The sequence below is a fragment of the Prosopis cineraria genome, unplaced genomic scaffold (assembly GCF_029017545.1).
Source record: "Prosopis cineraria cultivar Desert tree isolate PC_DT_omini unplaced genomic scaffold, ASM2901754v1 PC2, whole genome shotgun sequence".
In the NCBI taxonomy this organism is placed as follows: Eukaryota; Viridiplantae; Streptophyta; class Magnoliopsida; order Fabales; family Fabaceae; genus Prosopis; species Prosopis cineraria.
This window is the reverse complement of record NW_026555333.1, coordinates 45,130,755-45,137,170: the sequence shown is the minus strand read 5'-3', so window position 1 is coordinate 45,137,170 and position 6,416 is coordinate 45,130,755.

The window sequence follows — 6,416 nt, the reverse complement described above, 5'->3', positions numbered from 1 at the left end:
TTAATTTTTACAATGATATGCCATCAAACATAATTATTAATCTCATATATGCATCATGCATAGGGTTTTTCATTTTTTTTCAAAAAGATTTCACACATGTAGAACATGCATATTATTTACAACCATTCAACACGACTTTCAAAAATGCCAAATTTGCATTAAAAAGTTCAAAATATCAATTATATTTTCAAAACAATAATTTCAATCAATAAGTAATTAATATCCAACTATATTGATTAGGTTTCCTCTGATTACCTCAAATCTTTAAGAATTCAAATGTTTATCTCTCATTACCACTTTTGCTTTTCGAGTTAAATCCACACTCACCGGTGCCTCGTGAGGTTAATTTACAATTACATTAACACCATCACTAAATCATTAAAATCACCACTTTTCACATCTAATTTCATACTTTAATAACTAAATTTCTCAACTAGAAGATCAACCTCATATCTAATGAGTTCCTTAACTCCCATTAACTTCATTTAGCTCTCAACAACTTAAATAATTACTAATATATCATCCAACAACTCAAAATAATCATTAATATCATAAATTACTCACTTCCAACTCTCAAATTTAAACACTTTTATCATCCAAAACTCTCAACTTTTGAGTTTAATCACTACATTAGGTTTATTAACTCCAAGTAATACTAATACAACCCTTAATCAACATCAATGGCAGCCATGTACCTTAAGCACCAACATTTATAACATTTAAATGCACAAATTCATTCATAACTGAGAACCAACTCTCATAGATGCATAAAATCACTATCTCTAAGTTTAGATAACTCAAACAACTCACATTAACTTCATTTAAGTCAATGTATTCGAACCTAAAGAGCCTAAGGTCCGAAAATCATCATCCAACTACAAACCCTAACTTAAAAATGATGTAGAAAGGAAGATGAAGGTAGGGGAGGCTTACCTTAGTAATTAGAAGCTCTAAATCATCTCAAAACACTGGCAAAATCATGCCTTGGCAGAGAGGATCACGAGCCCCTTCGTTCTCCTCTTTTTTCTCTATTTTTGGCACACATAGATGCCCTTTTTAAGTTAGATTCATGATATTATGTTGCAGCGTAAATGTGTTATGCTAAAGCATATTGCACAGTTGGTTAAATTCTGATTTTCTCTCTTCAATTTGAATCTAGCTGGCCTAATTCATTTTCAAACCCAATCTAATGAGTAAAACCAAACCTAATAGGCTTACTAGCCATCTCTAACCATCCTCAAACTCATTTATACTTTAATTTATAAATTTACCTTTCATTAGCTTAATTAATTAAAGAGATGATTTTTAGGATGTTACAACTCAACCCCACAATAATAAAAACAGAAAGCGGAGATCCACATTGCATTTAAATCATAATATTCATATCCTTGTATCATTTACACATATATCTATACTTGTGTCAGTAATTTAGCCCTATAATCCAAGGCCTAAAATACACTAACCTATCATTCAAATAACTTAGTACAAGTATGACAAAAGTATGCAACCCTAATTGACAAGTATAATCATAAATTACACATAAATTTAAATAGAAAGAGGTTATACGATAGGAATGTCAAATTTCTAAGCCTAAAAAACTTTTCCTTTTTCCACACCCGAGCTAAAGCCTGTAAAATGTTAAAAGAGAGGGATGAATACAACCACTTAGTAACTAGAGTGCCTCTATCCTATACAATTGCTTATTAATTGACAACTTAACATGTGCAAATACTTATAATCAAATAAATCCCTTAACTTGCAAGAAAATCACATTTAACCATACTAAAAGCTCAAGTAATCACATTAATATTTTCCATAATCCTTCTACAATGCATATTGCCACAATGATAACAACCCCATGACAATGACAAAAATAAATATTATAACTCATTACAAAATTAATAACCATGTGATACGTGAGATAAGAATACATGATCTAACTATCCTTATATCCTTCTTATACCTTCCAACTAAAACAATGGGCTATAATTTAATTATGGCTCCATCCATGTGAATGAACTACTCAAGGTCACCAATTGTGAGGATTGACTTAGTTAAAGATTATTATACTCACTCTCGGACCACAGCTTCCCCCATTCTCAAATCTTTAAAATATCATAAACCTTAGGCTAATCTTCTCAACAAACTAATAGAGTCAGTTAGGTTCGAGTCTCTTGATAAACAATGAAATAGTCCCTTGAAAAATAGTAGGACAGGGATTCTAATAATTGGTAGCCATTACCACATATATTTCATCTACTCCTCTCCTTAGGTGAACTCTTGCGAAAAATAATCATGCTTTGAAATATGCTCATTCATTTCACACATTTGCATACACAATTATATGCTCATTGTATTCACACAATAAGCAATCACATGTAAGCATAACAATTATCTTCACTTATCACACACAATTCTTATTCTCATTCTCATATCACCTTCACATAATCATCCACTCTGAGCATATATTGTACTAAAACTAAGGCAGCAACACAATCATCTCATCAAACTATCAACTTCTTATTTTAAAACATAATTGTGCTATTTTCAATATTTCAAATTTAAACATTACATTTATCACCAAATGGGTTGATTTTAGTTTACTTGTTTTTGCACATGTTCACAATTATGAAATCCATTCATTCATATCAAATAATTCATTTTCAAAAGTATAAATCAATTAACAAACAACCATATAAAAAGATTTCTTCTGATTATCTTAAATCTTTGAGTGGTCAAAGGTTTAATTTGCCCCTCAAACAATTTGCTTTCAAGCTCGTTCTCAAGCCTAAAATGGTACACGGACAATTAATCTATAATTAATCATACCCACACTCATCAATATCACCATTTACAAAGTTCAAAGTCTTATTATCAACACTTTAAACACCCAAAGTCTTTGTCTCTTGCATTCAAGCTTACCCATTAATCTCATTATGTTCCACTAGCCTCAATCAACTTCATCTTCCTCTATCATCAGGTCGCCCTCCTTCTTCCTACAAAGAGCCAATAACCATGAAAAACAATCCTTCCACCTTCTTTTTGCTTCTCCATCGTCCATGTCTTATGAAAATAGAATGTTGAAGGAAGAAGAATGGTGGTAATGACAAGCTTCACTTCACCAAGATTCAACAATCTCCTTCACTTTCATTTTGCTTCTTTAAGTAATACTAGTCACTAGATCTAGGCCAACAAATGGAGCCTACAATTACGATACCATTGAGGATCTGTGACGCCCATGATGACAGAGCTTGACAGCACCCACTGTGGATAAAGCTCTACGTGTCAGCACCAACAATGACGGAGCTTGGTGGCACCCATTATGGAGGAGATCTTCGCATAATGTTTTATCAGTCTCACAACTTATGATTTCTAATAAAGCTGTTAGAGAATAAAATGAAGGCCAACAACATGGTTGGAGAGAGGCTATAAAACTAGTGATGTTGCTGGAGAAAGAGGGTGGCATTGGCCATGCCAAAACACAGGGCCGTTAGTGGAAACATTTTTAAAATTAATAATTAAGAAAATATTATACCCTACATGGCTTCATATTATGAATAATTATGCAATCATTTCATTGTTGATACTAAGAAAAATATCTTTTTTAATAGAAGTTACTAGACAATTATTCATGAATGAATCTCTTATGTGATTCTAATTTTTCACAAATTTCATAGCAAAAAATATTTTTTTCTACCATTATTGTGGCAACCAGTAATATCATTGCTTACTTTGAGAGAGTGTAAATTTTTTCAGAACCCAAACATATTTAAAGTAGGATCAAGAGGTGCAAAATATTTGAGTTAAAGAGTGCAGAGTATTGGAACATATTAACTCTCCTTATAATTTTTTCTAATTCCAGGGAATGCCCTTAGCCCCTGATTTATATGCAATGCCACCTATGAAGGGTGGGAGTGGGAGAGGTGTCATTTTGATTTTTTTAAGGCCAATATTGTCTTTTCCCAACTTTGTAATCCCCTTTTATAGCGTCCAACTATGTAATCCAGATGCAATCTTAATTATGATCATGAGGAAATTAGGATTATATAATGTAATCCTTTTACATTACTAAATCCAACCAAATAGCAGGAATCACCATAGTACATTAGGATTACACGTAATCATGATTCATAAAATTAAACCAAACGGGCTATAAGAATTTGGCATTCAGTCAAAGCAGGAGGGTGGTTCAAATTGGGAAGCTGCAATGACACATTGAAGTATCAACTTCCACTATCAGAGAAATTCAAATTATCAATCAAGTCTATCCACTAAATATTTTAATGCAATTTCTTATTTTTCTCAAATAGAAATGGAAATGGACATAATATCGAATATTGATATAAAATAGACGTAAATTTGAATTATTAACCATTTTTGAATTTCCCTGAATGCTACCTTCCACAAGAATTATTAACCATTTTTGAATTTGGAGTAGCAAATAATATCGAATATTGATATAAAATAGACGTAACTTTTACAAAAATGCAAATTGTATTGAAAGGGTATCCATGACATGACTTACGAGCCACTCAAAATAAAAATTCCTTCTCGCTTCTTTGCAAAACTCACAGTCCAAGTAAGCCCATGCAGGTGTGATCATGCTTAACTTAATGTTTATTAGACTAGCTAATTTTAAAATAAATTCAAGAAAAAAATTAATCCACGGGTCCATATTAGTTTCTTAGAAAATAATCACAGTACAAGTTATCTTTTAAAAGCTTTGTTTATTTTAAAATATAAGGCATTCAGTAGCTGTTTTATATATATATATATATATATATAAAATCATACCCTTATTGGGTCAATAGTCAGGGCAAGTTGGGTTAGGAAGATGCACAGCAATTTCCTTTTTTGACATATAATAATAATAATAATATCATTTGCCCACCCTTACTATCTACTTGTTTAATTTGAATGAAAGTGGAAGTAGTTCCATTTTTTGTCAAAAGTATAAGTAATACCACAAAATATTAAAAGTATTAGCTGAGGTATATTTTTAGTCATCTAATTTTATATAAGAGTTTACTTTAATCCATTAATTTTACAAAATATATTTTTAGTTTTTTAACCCTAATACTGTTAGTTTTAAATTATTATTTTTTGTACAAATCATTGTTATTTTTAAAAAAATTTAACTTAATAAGTTAGTATTTGAGAATGTTTTGTCAATATTTAAAATTTTAATATAATTTTTTTTTTGTGATGACACTAATGGTATTAGGGTTAAAGGATTAAAAATATATTTTAACTAAAAATATTCAATTAATTGCGATCAACTAATCACCTTAATAATCATCGCCAGACCTACACGCTTAAATGGAAGTCTTTATCAGCTAGGGCAGGTTGGGTTAGGAAGGTGCACAATAACAACAACAACAACAATAATATATTATCATTATCATTATCATTATCATTATTATTATTATTATTATCCCCGTCCAATCTATCTATCTGTTTACATGAAAGTAGAAGTAATACCATTTTTTGTCAAAAGTATAAGTAATACCACAAAATATTAAAAACATTCAAAATCCCTGCTAAAGAGAGGATGCTTTTCTGGCAATTTAATAAGAGGGATAAGCTATACTAGAATCCGAAGCGTATGTCTTTCTATGATTTTTCTTCATGGAATATCGTCTTCGCAATTACATTATGGTCTTTTTGAAAACATCATAATGATTGTGTATTTAACAATGTTGTTTCCAATTCTATTGATTTGGTTAGATGAATTACTTGCTATGCAAGCTTAGTTTATAAATGCTTGACAGACAATGCTTCTACTACTCTATTATCATCTTGAGAGGAGGCTAAGTGGGAATGCCTAAAATAGAAACTACATGTTTGATATACTGAAACCAATATTAATCAATAATATATGAAAAATTAGATAATAAAAAAATTATTAAAGTAATTACTCAATTTTTATAATAATAATTTAGTCAAGAAATTGTTTTTGAGCAACATAGTAAAAATCTAACATATACCTTATCAATATTAAATTTCACTCTTTTTTATTAATAAAAATAATATTCATCATGTATTGATAATAAAAATATAGTATACATTTTATATCTATTTATTTGATAAACAAATAAGAAATTAGAATTACAGATATATAAAAATGGGAGAGTTCGTTTGTGACATTGCGTACAAATGCATTTGTGAGAGGTAGGGGCATTCACAAGACGGAATAGGATTGGCATACCCTTGTCTCGTGTCCTGTCCCGAAAAGAGGATCAATACTAAATTTTTGTCCCGTGTCCTATCCCGTCTTGAAAGTTGTCTCGTCTCATTAAGAATTGGGATAGGATTGGGATAAGATCGGGACGGCAAGCCATCCCGATAAATCACACAATGTCAATGAATAATAAAATTTATTAAAATTTTGAATCATATAATTTATTAAGTTTAAA